Consider the following 17,078-nt stretch of genomic DNA (forward strand, 5'->3'; position numbering starts at 1 on the left):
CTGGGGGAATCATCACGGATAAGCGTACCCGCCTGTCAACCGACAGTGCTGACAGGCTTACACTCATCAAGATGAACAAAGCCTGGATTTCCCCAGACTTCTCTTCTCCACCAGCGGACAGCAGCGATACGTAAGCAATACGTAGGCTGCACCCGCGGATGGAAGCTACGTTCTCTCTCACCATCCAAAACGGGGACATTTCTGCTTCATCAATCTGTGCCTAATATTCCTCCTCCTCCTCCTGCTCCTCCTCCTGAAACCTCACGTAATCACGCTGAACGGGCAATTTTTCTTAGGGCCACAAGGCTCACTCATATAATTTTTCTAAACAATTTTTATATGTTTCAATGCTCTTAAAAGCATTGAAACTTTAACTTGAACCAATTTTTCGTTAAACTGGGCTGCCTCCAGGCCTAGTTACCACTTAAGCCACATTAACCAAAGCGATTAATGGGTTTCACCTGCCCTCTTGGTTGGTCATGGCCAATTTTTTGGATGTACATTAGTACTGTTGATTTTTGTGGGCCCTCGCCTACAGTGTAATCCAATTAATTTTTAGCCCACCTGCATTACAGCTGACGTTACATCCGCTGTGTTGGGCAATGCAATGGGATATTTTTGTGTATCGCCGGTGGGTTCCAGGGAGCAACCCATGCTGTAGGTGCACACGGAGTTTAACCTACATGTGTCCACTTGTAAAGAACCCCAGTCTGACTGGGGCATGCAGTGTGGGCCGAAGCCCACCTGCATTTAGCACGACATTACTACCTCAGCTGTGTTGGGCAATGCAATGGGATATTTCTATGTACCGCTGGTGGCTTCCTGGCACCCACCCCTGCTGTGGGTCCACAGGGAATTATAAATGCATCTGTTTCCACTTGTAAAGAACCCCAGTCAGACTGGGGCATGCAGTGTGGGCCGAAGCCCACCTGCATTAAGCACGACATTACTACCTCAGCTGTGTTGGGCAATGCAATGGGATATTTTTATGTACCGCCGGTGGGTTCCAGGAAGCCACCCATGCTGTCGGTCGACAGGGACTTCACAATAGGGAGTTGTACCTGCCTGTGTCTATGAATTAAAAAGCCCGGTCTGATTAGGGCATGCAGAGACACCTTGACAGAATGAATAGTGTGTGACACATAGGTTCCCCATTGCTATGCCCACGTGTGCAGCTCCTGATGGCGGTGGCACAGGATTCTGTTTCTCATTGCTTCTGTACAGCATTGTGGGCTATCGCCCCGTCCCTTTTAAAGAGGGTCGCTGCCTAGCCGTGCCAACCTCTGCAGTGTGTGCCTGCGGTTCCTCCTCATGGCAGACGCACTTCTAAATAGACATGAGGGTGGTGTGGCATTAGGGCAGCTGAAGGCTGCGCAGGGACACTTTGGTGTGTGCTTTGGGGGGGAGGGGGGGCGGTTGGGCAGCATGTAACACAGGAGAAGTGGCAGTGGAGTGTCATGCAGGCAGTGATTGTGCTTTGTTGGAGGTAGTGTGGTGCTTAGCTAAGGTATGCCATGCTAATGAGGGCTTTTCAGAAGTAAAAGTTTTTGGGAGGGGGGGGGCCACTCTTGCCGCTATTGTGGCTTAATAGTGGAACCTGTGAACTTGAGATGCAGCCCAACATGTAGCCCCTCGCCTGCCCTATCCGTTGCTGTGTCGTTCCCATCACTTTCTTGAATTGCCCAGATTTTCACACAAGGAAACCTTAGCGAGCATCGGCGAAATACAAAAATGCTCGGGTCGCCCATTGACTTCAATGGGGTTCGTTACTCGAAACGAACCCTCGAGCATCGCGAAAAGTTCGTCCCGAATAACGAGCACCCGAGCATTTTGGTGCTCGCTCATCTCTAATCTCCACCTCTATTTACACTATGTTGACAAACATATTGGGCCCCCCACCATGCAGTGTTGAGGTTTTGTTTTGAGGAGCTGAACATCTGCAAACTTCATTGGCCAGCCAAAGTCCGGAACTGACTGCTATCTAGCATCATTGGGATGACCTAGGTATCTGTGCACAACCAACATGACCATCATCTCTCACATCACAATCTGAATCTGTCCTTGTGGAATGGAGGCAAATCCCTACACACATCTATGGGAATTTGGTTGAAAGCATGCCTATGAGGCCTTCTGCAATTATGGAGGCCAAAGGCGACCAATTAAAAACTGAGAATAAAATAAAATGTCATCACTGTATATGTGTGTCCCAATAGTTTCGTCAACATAGTGCATACAATATGCCATATAAGAGAGAAATACCTTATTAATTCTCAGCAGTGCTTCCCCTATAAAATGTATTGAGGAGTTTATGCTGGTTAATGGGGCATAAAATGATATCCACGGTTAATACACTAAAATGTACTGTACGTATAGCATAGGATATATGCATGACATCGCTAGCTTTGATATAGTGGTCAGCAGTGGATTATCTTGCTCTTGAAATTCATTTTTTTCTTCTACGTAATAAAGGTCATTCTCATTACTGGTTGAGTACAAGCAATAAAGTAAGAATAATACATAATAGAAGATTCTCCTCATGTAATTCACTGCCCACGGAGACCAAGGCTTTCATTTATTAAATACTTACTAACACTCGGAGTAGTCGCTCAGGTGACCAGCAGATTCATCCATCTGATATCTGTAATAAAGTATTGTCTGATCAAACTGCAGTCAGATAATGAATGACTTCTTCTTCCCAATCAATCATGGCATGTGCTGCAGAATCAATGGAGGCTACCAAAAAGAAAAAACACAACATTATATCAAAAACAAAAGATAGTATTCACTCAATTTCTTTAATAATCTAAATGCCCACTTTTAACCTAAGTTTCCAAAACATCCTACATATTTGTTTACTATTAAAAAGTTACATTTTTATTGTATGGTAGAGATGAGCGAGCATACTTGTCCGAGCTTGATACTCGTTCGAGTATTAGGGTGTTCGAGATGCTCGTTACTCGTAACGAGTACCACGCGGCGTTCGGGTTACTTTCATTTTCTTCCCTGAGAAATTTGCGCGCTTTTCTGGCCAATAGAAAGACAGGGAAGGCATTACAACTTCCCCCTGCAACGTTCTAGCCCTATACCACCCCCCTGCAGTGAGTGGCTGGCGAGATTAGGTGTCACCCGAGTATTAAAATCTGCCCTCCCGCGGCTCGCCACAGGTGCCTTCTGACATAAATCAGGGAAAGTGCTGCTGCTATAGGGAGACCGCTAGGAGTGATTTTAGGCTTCAAGAACCCCAACGGTCCTTCTTAGGCCATAGAAATCGCAGATCGCACCTATGTGCGATCTGCGATTCCTGTTCTCTTCTCTATATGCGCTCAATGGGGCCGGTGGCAGCAGCGCCGACCCCATTGAGAACATATAGAAGACAGCTGTGTGTAAAAATCATTACTCACTTCCCCGGGCGTTCTGCGGTGCTGCTGCAGGCGGTCGCTCCCTCCTGGTCCCCGGCAGAGCATTGCTTTCTCTACGAAGGGCTTTAAATCCCCGCCTCCAGAAACACACGTGCCTTCAGCCAATCACAGCCAATGACAATGATGTCATTGAATGGTTGTGATTGGCTGAAGGCACGTGTGTTTCTGGAGGCGGGGATTTCAACCACTGCGTCCAGAAAGCAATGCTCTGCCGGGGACCAGGAGGGAGCGACAGCCTGCAGGAGCACCGCAGAACGCCCGGTGAAGTGAGTAATGATTTTTATTCTTTGCTCCGCTGTATTCCCGGCATATAAGGTGACGGTTGGGGGGTCGTCTTATACGCCCCGTCGCCTTATACGCCGGTATATATTTTTATTGTAACACATTTCTGGATGAATTGCAGGGAAGGGCTTATATATTTAAGCCCTTCCCGACAATTCATCCCGCGATCGCCGGTAGCCCATTGCTTTCAGTGGAACCTGCTGTATTGCTGGCTCCATTGAATTCAATGGGCAAACATCGTTCTTCTCTGCCACAGCTGTTACAGCTATGGCAGAGGAGAAAGATCTTTATGCTGACAGTGCGGGGGAGGGCCCACTCTTGCCGCTATTGTGGCTTAATAGTGGGACCTGGGAACTTGAGATGCAGCCCAACATGTAGCCCCTCGCCTGCCCTATCTGTTGCTGTGTTGTTCCCATCACTTTCTTGAATTGCCCAGATTTTCACAAACGAAAACCTTAGCGAGCATCGGCGAAATACAAAAATGATCGGGTCGCCCATTGACTTCAATGGGGTTCGTTACTCGAAACGAACCCTCGAGCATCGCGGGAAGTTCGTCCCGAGTAACGAGCACCCGAGCATTTTGGTGCTCGCTCATCTCTATTGTATGGTCATCATCTGCAAATGGTAACTTTTGTAAATCTTGCCATATATGCTGTTGTATTTACACGGGGGATTTTATTATGCAAGTGTTGTGCATTTTGAGACGTACAAAATTTGCATGAAAATAGAACCCGTTACTTGCAATGTGTCTATTTACAAGGGTGACTTTTCTTATCGCAGCGACACTGCGAGTCGATACACCTCAACATGTTCTATTTTTTTGGTCAGTATCACCCATTATTTCCTAATGGGAGTAGAAAAAAATTGCATCGCACTCACATAACGATTTTTTTACCTATAGAAATAATATGTGATTTTCATGCATGACTTCATGAGATGTTCAGAGATGCATTACGTTTTTCTCACAAAACGCATTGCACTCAGAAAATCACAGGACTATAAGTGCTATATCAGTCCGAGTATCTCGCACCAGTAACATGTTTCCCCATGTAAATACAGCCTTTAAGATGCCGTTTCATGATTGGAGCTTCTCTGAATGGAATTTAGAGCCGTGACCCAGGAGTGCAGCATAAAATCGCAAGATAAGCTTCATTGTAAATCAACATTAGATGGGAAAATCCAGCGATTTGAGTGACTTGGATCAGGGCCTGGTCATCGGTGCTAGACTTGCCGTAGACGGGATTTCACTGCCAACTGCGTGGGGATTTCTCATACAACAGTGCTGAGTATACCAATAATAGTGTGATTGAGAAAAAACATTCGGTAAAAGGGGATCCTGTAGATATAAACAACTTCTTGAAAAAAGGGTCAGAAAAAAAATGTCATTTGATAAATAGTTGGTATACATTTAAGCAAATTGTAGCCAAGTACAACACTAGTGCTCCAATTAACAAGTCCAAATATACAACTTACCATTCCTTAGAACAGATGAACTATAACAGAAGACGACCAGTTCCAGCGCCGTTACTGTCCAAAAGAAAAAGAAAATTGCAAATCCAGTGGGCAAAAGAGCACAAAAATTGTATAACTGAGCAGTGGAAAACATCTCCTGCTCAGATGAATCCAGATTTCTGCTGCACCATGCTGATTGACAGTCATAATTTGGCACAAGCAGCATGAATCGATGACCCCTTCCTGTCAGCTGGTCAGTACATGTTAGGAGCTCCATGTAATTTGTGGCAATTGCAGGAAAATTTCTGTCTGCATGGGCCAACATTGCTGCAGAATGATTTCAACATCGAGTGGAATCTATGCCATAATGATTTGGTTCTGGAGGCCAAAGGAGGTCTAATGTGCTATTAGATGGGGGTCTCTAACAAAGTAGTCATTCAGTGTTTGTGATGATAGAGAAATTCTTAACTTCTCATTTGCAAGAATGGATTACCTGGGTCTGGTAATGTGTACAATATGGGTGATTGACAGCTGCTCAGGCCACCAATATCATGTAAGGAAGAAAAGAAACTTGAGGACCCATAAATGGTCTAGAATGGTCCTCAAATCACTTTCATTTTTATTCTTCCTAAATTATATGTCCGCAACTTGCATGGAATTATTGAAGATTGTTCATGTAGCAATCAATCTGAAGGAAATAACAAACGAAAGTGTTAAGGCCCATTTACATGCAGTGATGTTCGCTAAAAAGCGATCGTTTTAGCGATAAACGTTGCGTCTAAATGTGCGCCCATCGTGTACGTTTCGTGCACTGCTAGCTGATTGTTAAATTTAGTCCAACCTAAAACTCGTCAGTCAGCCTTATCAGCAGTTCTCCACGGGAAGTGCTGATAGCATTGTATTCGGCTGGAGAACAAAGGATGTGAGCACAGATAAGAGCTCTCCCGCTATTAACTGCTTTCAGCTAAGGCTTCATTTGCACAATTAATTGCTCTTAAGTAGCTGAGTAGCTACTTAAACGTTTATGCAAAATGATCGCAATATCCTTTGAGCGATCAAACTGTCCTTTGAGCAATCTTTGAGTGATCATCGGGCCGTGTAAATTGGCCTTTACAGTGGATATAAAAATTTCACACCCCCCTTCCCCCGTTAAAATGCAATGTTTTTGCCATTTTAAAAATCCAGCAGAAACGAACCATTTCAGATTTATTTTCATCTTCAGACTACATTCACACAGGCGAGTGTGAGTTTCTCAGCCCGATATTGCGCCTGCCAATGTACGTTTTTCACGCAGTGTGAATTGTTTTTTTATTCAAAGACACTTCACATCACTTTTGTGAAATCGTGATCCTCATGCAAATAAATCCATTCAAAAGAATGGATTTCATATTTGTGCAAGGTTTGTGTGCATCACATAACACAAAACGTGCATGAGAATATGGTTCATGTGAATAAGCGCTCCAAGTGACCCATTATCTGTACAATTTCACTGAAAAACGAACGGAAATCTTATAGGGCGGAAAGATTAATAAAAACACAAAAAAAACTAAAAGAATGTAGCTGTATAAATATGCACACCCTAAAACTAATACTTTGCTGATGTAGCCTTTGACACAACCAGTACTTGACAGAAATTCCTGCAGCTCCTTTAAAGTTGCTGTTGGCCTCCTGGCAGCCTTCAGGACCAATTATCTTCTGGTCTTTTTATCATTTTTTGAGGGACGCCCAGTTCTTGGTTGTTGTGCCAAATGTAATCCACTTCTTGATGACTGTCTTCACTGTGTCCCATGGTTTATGTAATGCCTTGGAACTGTTTCAGTCCCCTTCTTCTTAGTGATACCTTCCAACAATCAGACCCTTTGATGTGCTATAAGCTCTCTACGGCTTTTTCAGAAAAATGCAACTAAGAAAATATCAGGAAAATCCTAGAAGAGCTAAACTTCATATGGGGGGGGGGGGGGGGGGGAATCAGAATCACTGTAAATAATGGCAGCGGGGTGCTGACTACCATTTATAGTGAGTTTAAATGTGAAAAAATATAAAAAAATATTGATATGTTCCAGTTTACATGCCGGTCACTGGATGCCCAACACTCATGCAGTGTAAATGGGCCTAGCATTTCCTGGCTGAGATAAGAAACCTGTGGCTGGTTTCCCGACGACCCTGCAAGGCGTTAAGGAAACAGATGAAAATCTATCATAGCAGTGGATGTGGATTTGCTCTGCCTCAGAACGTATTTCACTTGGGACTAAAATCGGAGGCAGCATCTGTGGTTCCCCTGTTTTCACCCTAGCAGTCAGGATCATGTCTTCACTGAGGGGAACCCTACACCATTCACTTCAGTTTCCAATGTTTATATTTCTCTGTAAGGTTTGGCACAGATTTCATTCTTTGAATTACATAGGTTTATGTTTTTTGGGGGGGACTAGTTCTTATTGAATCGACCAGGTGGGTTTATAAAGATTTATTTGCAGGCAGTACTATACATGGGGAAATGTTTGCAAATTAGCAGCCAAACCAGGAATTTCTATTAAAGAAAGAGTAACCCATCCGTAAGCAGACTATTCCAGAGTTCTTTGCCCTCATCAGTACATAGCATGGGGCTGGTTGACTGGATGAGATGTCTTAGATGCAACTCAGTAGTGGGGGCACTGATTCTCATTGAAGAGACACAACGGGGCAACTGTCATCCTTTGCATTACATAGGGATTTGGGGTAGTCGAGGGGGCACTTCTCATTGAAGTGAACAAGTGAGTGTATGAAGAGTTAGTTTCAGGCAAGGAAAGAGTATGCAAATAAATTCATGCCAGTCAAATTAGAGATTTCTCCAAATGGAAGAGTTCCTGCCCTTTATCTGTACAGAGCAGAGTCATTGCTTGATTGGATGAGATGCCTTAGACTTTTTGAAATGGAAAATTGCCTGAAAAAAGTCACCCATTGGGTCTCTTCAATGATAGCCAGTAACACCCCCCCTCCTCTTGTGGATTCATTTAAGGCACCTCATCCAGCCTGCACTGAAGATCTGCGACATGAAGCCTTAAGGTACCTTTTCACAGGACAACTGTTGGGCGCGTAAGCCGGAGATCTTTTTTGGCTGCCTGTCACTATTCACTATGAACAGGCAGTCATTCAAAGATGACTGTCTGCCTGTTTACATGGCTGATAATTACTTGCTTTTTAGGTAAGCTAAAAACCAAGCAACTCTGACAAGTGAGTGATTTCTTGCTCAGTGCCCTGTCGGTGGCTGTGTGTACATGGGCCGATTATCTCCAAAAATCGCTTTTTCCATGAATTATTTGGGTGATAATCTCTGTGTGTAAAGGTACCTTTAGAGTGAAGAGGACAGATCACCATTCTTTTGTATTGCCGGAAGCCTAGATCAGACATGGTAACACTATATACTCAGACAAAGCACTGTTTACAGCTCTCCTGCCACCCCTAGTCTCCGGTGAGGAAGTGTACTCCATCTGCTTCTAGAGACAATATTGGTCTGTGCACACTTTTTTTAAGTTCACTCTGCCCGTACCTTGCTGCTGCCATAAAGCACAAAACCCTTGCTGCACTGCATACAGTAAATATAGGAAGTTGGTGTCTCCAATATGACCAGCCCCAAGGAAATTTTTTAAAAAGTTTAAAAAAAATAAACACAGAAGGCATTCCCTTTAAATGGCCACTCCAGCAAAAACACATTTTCCATCCCTGTCCCCCTCACCTGATAGCATGTCACACTCTGTAGATCTCCTCTGTGTATTGCAGCCATTTCCATGCAGTGCAGCCTCCTCTCTGATGCTTATGAGGCACAGTCTTGTTGAGATTTTTTTTACTTTAAGTTTCACATCAATCCCATAATGCATCAGCACAGCAATAGCTGAGGTTATATCATTTTTGCTTGCTGGGGGAGGACAGTTCAATGATCATTACCATCTATATTCATCTAAATAAGCTACAGCCTATAAGTATGCAGTCAGGAGGATGCTCTGTGATCTCCTCTATTATGCCTGTGTGACAAAAGCTGCACGATCGTCATCAGTAATTGTGAAAGGAGTGTCTGTGTCGCTCTGTAAGCAGTGTCTGTGGTAGATTCATGTAACAGCATCACACAAACTGAGAATTTGACATAGAAAATGAACACATAACCCCAAGTAGATCTGAGCTGGTCAGAAGTAAGATTACGTGAGCATCTGGGAAAAAAGAGCCCAGGAGTTTCAGATAGGAAAAAAACACTAGGTGACCTATAGATACTGGGGAGATAGCTACATAATGAATGATTTTTTTTTTAATCACTGGAGTGGCCCTTTAAATACTCTTTAGTAATAAGATTTTATTTTCTCGAATAGAGAATAATGTATTTTATGTGCTGTAAATGGAATCTCATTGAATGAGTTTCCTGGGTTTTCTGTTTCGCTGATGCTTGGCTTGTATTGTGCATATTTTTCCAAAAAACCTTTAGCTAAGCATCGAAATATTTATGAATAATTAAAACAAGATATTCACGGCTTTTGGGGTTATATTTTATTAAATCTCTTTCCTCTACGACCTCCCTTATCTTCACTCCGCTGTTCCCTAATTAACTAGTGCAAAGCAATTACATTCTTATGTCTTTATTCCTGCTCTTTTCATATTCCACTTCTCTTAATTACCCCTGCGCAATTCTCATATTGTTTGTATATAGGGAATAATGGCGAGCTGTGAGCTGCAGATAAAAAAAGAGAGTTTAGAGCAGAAAACTAGTGTCAAGTGAGGTAATAGGGCAGAGAGAAGCCATAAGGTGTCACAGTTGGCAGGTCTTCAAAAGGTCTTTATACACCCTTTCTTTCACCTTTCCTATACCTGTATGTCCTACAGGAATTTTATATGTGCTTTAAGGAATGTATATACATATATATATATATATATATATATAAATTTTAAAGGTGCACTACAGAGAAGGGCCTGTAGGGGGCAACAGACAGGCATTCTGGTGCCTGAGAAAAGCGAAAACGCCCACAGGTGGGGTCAGGAGGTGGGATATAAGTGTGCATTCTGGCTACAGTCAGGGGAGATGTTGGCTGAGAGAGCCAGAGAGACAGCTCAGTGGAGTTAGTACAGACCAGGCAAGTCGGCAGGTTGATAGGGGTGACCACTCTAACCTCAACACCCAGGTGGGGTGTATATGAACTTTGTGATCCAGTCTGACAGCCTGAGGAGGAGCACACAGCCTGACAGCCTGAGGAGAGGCACACAGCCTGACAGCCTGAGGAGAGGCACACAGCCTGACAGCCTGAGGAGAGGCACACAGCCTGACAGCCTGAGGAGAGGCACACAGCCTGACAGCCTGAGGAGAGGCACACAGCCTGACAGCCTGAGGTGGGAATGCCATCTGTGTGGGCCTGAGCACCCTGCGTGGTGCACCTTATTGGATTAAAAGGACGTTGTGTTGCTTTTATTTGGAGTGTGCCATGCCAAATAAAAACTAAAGTTAAGTTTACGCACGTTTGAAGTCCAGTGTGTCGTCACCGCCCCTCCCCTGGAGGACAAAATGGTATATATATATGGCATAAAGCCCATATAAAATTCCTCAATATGCAAATAAAGTGCATAGTGCACATATATGCCATATATGTTACATTCGTGTGGACAAGTGAGCACTGGGCCCACACGAACATTACTAAGGATAGGGAACACTATGTGAAACAACCACCGATTAACACCTCCCTATCTTCTACAAAGGAGGATGACCAAGGACCTACCCGAACAGGGACATTGCCCCAATAGGTGGCAGCTCAGCGGTCATCAGATCTGGGCCCTTAGTGCCCCTAGGAACCCATGCACCCAGGCTAGGATGCATACACATGCCACCACTGACAGGGACAACTGGACAGGATAAGAAGACACACAGAGCCATAATCAACCATACAGAAGCCAATACACAAACACTAGTAGCAGATGTTAATGTTATCAATGCTGGGTAGTTGGTGACATTTTGGCCAAAATATGGAAACTAGTGGGCCACGTCATGGCTCCTAGCTATACCGCTAGTCCATACACTAACCATGAGTCCAGCGACATAACCAAACAAAACCACAAGACACAAACCTTTCTTGCAGCCACCACACATAGAAGCTGCTCACACAACACACAGAGAGAAGGAGAACAGAGAAAGCCGGATACAGGCATGACAATATATATATCACTGTGAAAGATTTTAGGCAGGTGTGGAGTAAGAATTTTTTCAAAAATGGAAGGTGTCTTATTGGCTCCAAATTTATTCTGCAGCATTACAACAACTCCAAACATCCAGCCAATGTCATCAAGAACTATTTTCAGCATAAAGAACAACAAGGAGTCCTGGAAGTGATAATATGGCCCCCCACAGAGCCCTGATCTCAACATCATCCAGTCTGTCTGCGATTACATGAAGAGACAGAAGGATTTGAGCAAGCTACATCCACAGAGGATCTGAGCTTAGTTCTCCGAGATGTTTGGAACGACCTCCATGCCTTGTTTCTGTGTGCAAGTATACCCAGAAGAATTGCTGCTGACTTGAAGGCAGAGACAAAAAATATTGATGCGATTTACATTTCTCCTTTGTTCACTTTACATTTTGTTAATTGACAAATATATTTTTGAAAGCATTCTTACATGCCTATAACTACTGAACAGTACTGTGTATAAAATCTCACTTGACGTATTGAGTATACCTTTGGGGTTAGCTGGGGTACCTCAGCACCAAAATGACAATGACAAATTGTTGCACATTAACAAGAATAGTCCTTTACTGGCAAAGTATAGAAGTTGGATGGCGGTACACAAGTTTATTAATTGGCAGAAGCAGCACATTGGCTTTACCTCTTCATCTGTCACAGCTACTCCTGGAGTTTAAGTCATCTCCTGACACTCTTTCCCTGTCTTTGGCACTACCTTCTTGCAGACATAAACTGTCCCGGTGTCAGGAGATGATGGAGAGTCCAGTAGTAGCTGTTGGAGACAGAGAGGTTAAGCCAATGTGCTGCTCTCGCCAATTAACAAACTTGTATATCGTCATCCAACTGTTATACTTTGTAAGTTAATGACTGTCCTTGTTGTGCAACAATGTGGCATTGTCTTTATGGTGCAGAGCCACCAAAGTTAACCCCAAGGGATACTCAATCCGTCAGGTAGGATTTTGGGAAGATCATATTCCCCTTGTCAAGTTCAGGTCCTTTGAGAAGTAGGGCCAGCACGACCTGCCTCTGACTCGGAGCTCAGCTATGAGTCTAACTTCAATGTCTGTTTATTGTAAAACACCAACGGGTTTCAGAATAGAATATATACGCAGGGCAACAGTCCTGGGTGGGATGCCCGTGGTTCAGGCAGCATGAAGCTGATGACAGAATCCTTTTAAGCCACCAAAATATCTGACATTAGAAGAAATAATTTATTTACTATCTCTGTACTTTATTTCAGTAGAACAACATAATACTAGAGAATAAAGAAGATTTTGCTCCTTCTCCTGATTCTACCATCGTCGTCAATAAGAGTCAATAGGCAAAAACAGTTTGGTTCTCAAGCTGAAGTAGAAAGAGGCCCATTATATCTAACAGCTGGACGTTCACTTATAAAAAGATTGCTGATCTCCAACTGGCTGGAGAAAAAAACACTCACACATTGAAGGACGCTTGAGAATTCATAAAGTAATAGACTCAGCCAGTCTTGATTTTTATATTTCATTCTTGATAGAATTGAAAGAGCTTCTATCTGCAATGTGTAATGAGAATTCAAAGTGCTGTGTAAAATTACAGCAACTCGGGATGATTAAATATGGATGGACATATCAAAACATAGTAAACAGAAATGAGGAAATTTGTATATTATAGAACCATATTTACCCCATCTAATATGTGGCCATCAGGGTAAACATCTAAGCAAAACAGCTGATTTGCCAGAGGAAAGCCATAGTCAACTAGGCTGTTCCCCAGATCAATGACCATCCATGTAATACAAAACCAGGAGCCACTCGTACACCATGGCTCTCCATTTTAGCTATGATACATATATGTCAAATGTCTTCATGAAGTAACCATTTTAAGACAATGAAGTCTTCAAAGGATAAGTCCAGCTTTGAACCCTATTTGATTTTATATGTAATTATAATTTTTTTTTTTTTTTGGAGCTCAAGTAACGTATAGGTTCGTTGTACAGTATATACCACAAAATGGAAACTCTCACAATATACCAAATGTATAGTACTGGCTTTTTCCACTCTGTATTATAGTCCAGAGCTGCACTCACTATTCTGCTAGTGGAGTCACTGTGTACATACATTACTTAACCTGTACTCATCCTGAGTTACATTCTGTATTATATTCCAGAGCTGCACTCACTATTCTCCTGGTGGAGTCACTGTGTACATACATTACTTATCCTGTACTGATCCTGAGTTACATTCTGTATTATACTCCAGAGCTGCACTCACTATTCTGCTGGTGGAGTCACTGTGTACATACATTACTTATCCTGTACTGATCCTGAGTTACATCCTGTATTATACTCCAGAGCTGCACTCACTATTCTGCTGGTGGAGTCACTGTGTACATACATTACTTATCCTGTACTGATCCTGAGTTACATTGTGTATTTTACTGCAGAGCTGCACTCACTATTCTCCTGGTGGAGTCACTGTATACATACATTACTTATCCTGTACTGATCCTAAGTTACATCCTGTATTATAGTCCAGAGCTGCACTCACTATTCTACTGGTGGAGTCACTGTGTGCATACATTATTTATCCTGTACTCATCCTGAGTTACATTCTGTATTATATTCCAGAGCTGCACTCACTATTCTGCTGGTGGAGTCACTGTATACATACATTACTTATCCTGTACTGATCCTGAGTTACATCCTGTATTATAGTCCAGAGCTGCACTCACTATTCTACTGGTGGAGTCACTGTGTGCATACATTATTTATCCTGTACTCATCCTGAGTTACATTCTGTATTATATTCCAGAGCTGCACTCACTATTCTGCTGGTAGAGTCACTGTGTACATACATTACTTATCCTGTACTTATCCAGAGTTCCATCCTGTATTATACTCCAGAGCTGCACTCACTATCCTGCTGGTTTGGTCACTGTGTGCATACATTTCTTATCCTGTACTGATCCTGAGTTATATCCTGTAGATCTTTTTATTATAAACTAGCTTACCCGTCGCGCGTTGCTGCGAAGACAGACACACATACATACATTCGTTTTTATATATCTAGATAACAACCAATCGCAGCGCAGCTTTCATGTAACCTCAGTAGTATAAGAAGTAGCAACCAATCACAGCATAGCTTTCATGTTGCCTCAGCAGTATAATATATAGCAACCAAACACAGCACAGCTTTCATGTTACCTCAGCAGTATAAGAAATAGCAACCAATCACAGCACAGCTTTCATGTTACCTCAGCAATATAAGAAATAGCAACCAATCACAGCACACCTTTCATTTTACCTCAGCATTATCAATATCCAGCAATTGTCATGCGAAACATTCGGCGGATGCATCATTTTGTAGTTGAACACGCATCCCGTTGCTCATAATGCCTTTTGCTTTCGTGCTTGAGATGGAAATCAAACGATTTTTGTCTGGGGGGCATAACTGTCGATAATGCTCACACGCGCGCCACCTATCGTAGGATAGTTGTACTATGCCAGTAATCTTCGGAGGAGTGTACTCAACAACTTCCCAAAGTTTCATGGCAATTGGATGAATGGTATAGTAATGCATAAAGGACAGACAGGAAGACAGACATACATTCATTTATATATATATAGATGACATCAGGAAGTGAGAGAATTAGATTCCGTACGTAAAATTTGGACGCTAATTTTTTTGCGCTTAGAATTGAATAATGGAGTTGGGACCCATTAACATTTCTTATTTATGACATAATCAATGCTCGTGCCAAATTTCATGTTTCTATGACATCACGAAGTGAGAAAATTAGATTCCGTACGTAAAATTTGGACGCTAATTCTTTGACGCTTAGAATTAAATAATCGAGTTGGGACCTATTAGCTTTTCCTATTTATGACATAATCAATGGTCGTGCCAAATTTCAAGTTTTTATTACATTGGGAAGTGAGAAAATTAAATTCCGTACGTAAAATTTGGACACTAATTCTTTGATGCTTAGAATTAAATAATCGAGTTGGGATCCATTAGCTTTTCTTATTTATGACATAATCAATGCTCATGCCAAATTTCATGTTTCTATGACATCGCGAAGTGAGAAAATTAGATTCCGCACGTAAAATTTGGACGCTAATTTTTTGGCGCTCAGAATTGAATAATCGAGTTGGAACCCATTAACTTTTCCTATTTATGACATAATCAATGGCCGTGCCAAATTTCAAGTTTCTATGACATTGGGAAGTGATGGAATTAGATTCCGTACGTAAAATTTGGACGCTAATTCTTTTGCACTTAGAATTGAATAATCGAGTTGGGACCCATTAACTTTTCGTATTTATGACATAATCAATGCTCATGCGAAATTTCATGTTTCTATGACATCGCGAAGTGAGAAAATTAGATTCTGTACGTAAAATTTGGACGCTAATTCTTTGGCGCTTAGAATTAAATAATCGAGTTGGGACCCATTAGCTTTTCCTATTTATGACATAATCAATGGTCGTGCCAAATTTCAAGTTTCTATGACATTGGGAAGTGATGGAATTAGATTCCGTACGTAAAATTTGGACGCTAATTCTTTGGCGCTTAGAATTGAATAATCGAGTTGGGACCTATTAACATTTCCTATTTATGACATAATCAATGCTCGTGCCAAATTTTAAGTTTCTATGACATCGCGAAGTGAGGAAATTAGATTCCGTACGTAAAATTTGGATGCTAATTCTTTGGCGCTTAGAATCGAATAATCGAGTTGGGACCCATAAGCTTTTCCTAGTTATGACATAATCAATGGTCGTGCCAAATTTCATGTTTCTACGACATTGGGAAGTGAGAGAATTGGTGGCAATGATGGAAATCAAACAATCTACGTGAGGGGGGGGCGTAACTGTCGACGCTTGCACGCGCGCCATTTATCATACGATAGTTGTACTATGCCTATAATCTTCCCAGGAGTGTACTCAACAACTTCCCAAAGTTTCATGGCGATCGGATGAATGGTGTAGTAGCGCATAAAGGACAAACAGACAGACACGCAGACAGATAGACAGACACGCATACATTCAATTTTATATATATAGAAGTGAAAAACATAACAATAAACAGAACATAAATATCGCTCACTTGGCAAAAGACTAGAGATGAGCGAGCACCAAAATGCTCGGGTGCCCGTTACTCGAGACGAAATTATCGCGATGCTCGAGGGTTCGTTTCGAGTAATGAACCCCATTGAAGTCAATGGGCGACCCGAGCATTTTTGTATATCGCCGATGCTCGCTAAGGTTTTCATTTGTGAAAATCTGGGCAATTCAAGAAAGTGATGGGAACGACACAGCAACGGATAGGGCAGGCGAGGGGCTACATGTTGGGCTGCATCTCAAGTTCACAGGTCCCACTATTAAGCCACAATAGCGGCAAGAGTGGGCCCCCCCCCCAACAATTTTTACTTCTGAAAAGCCCTCATTAGCAATGCATACCTTAGCTAAGCACCACACTACCTCCAACAAAGCACAATCACTGCCTGCATGACACTCCGCTGCCACTTCTCCTGGGTTACATGCTGACCAACCAGCACCCCCCCCCCCCCCCCCCGCACGACCCAGTGTCCACAGCACACACCAAAGTGTCCCTGCGCAGCCTTCAGCTGCCCTCATGCCACACCACCCTCATGTCTATTTATAAGTGCGTCTGCCATGAGGAGGAACCGCAGGCACACACTGCAGAGGGTTGGCACGGCTAGGCAGCGACCCTCTTTAAAAGGGGCGGGGCAATAGCCC

At 42.8% G+C, this 17,078-nt stretch overlaps 1 long non-coding RNA gene across 1 annotated transcript in view; it reads left to right on the forward strand.

Annotated features, from left to right (window-relative positions):
• The window catches only part of LOC136626892 (uncharacterized), a 45,180-nt gene extending 33,725 nt beyond the window's left edge, over window positions 1–11,455 (forward strand). The window contains exon 3 of the long non-coding RNA XR_010792704.1: window positions 11,409–11,455. This is a non-coding gene — a long non-coding RNA (uncharacterized lncRNA). The remainder of the gene's footprint in view (window positions 1–11,408) is intronic.
• The last annotated feature ends 5,623 nt before the right edge of the window (window positions 11,456–17,078 follow it).

Source organism: Eleutherodactylus coqui, chromosome 5, assembly GCF_035609145.1.
Source record: "Eleutherodactylus coqui strain aEleCoq1 chromosome 5, aEleCoq1.hap1, whole genome shotgun sequence".
NCBI classification, from domain to species: domain Eukaryota; kingdom Metazoa; phylum Chordata; class Amphibia; order Anura; family Eleutherodactylidae; genus Eleutherodactylus; species Eleutherodactylus coqui.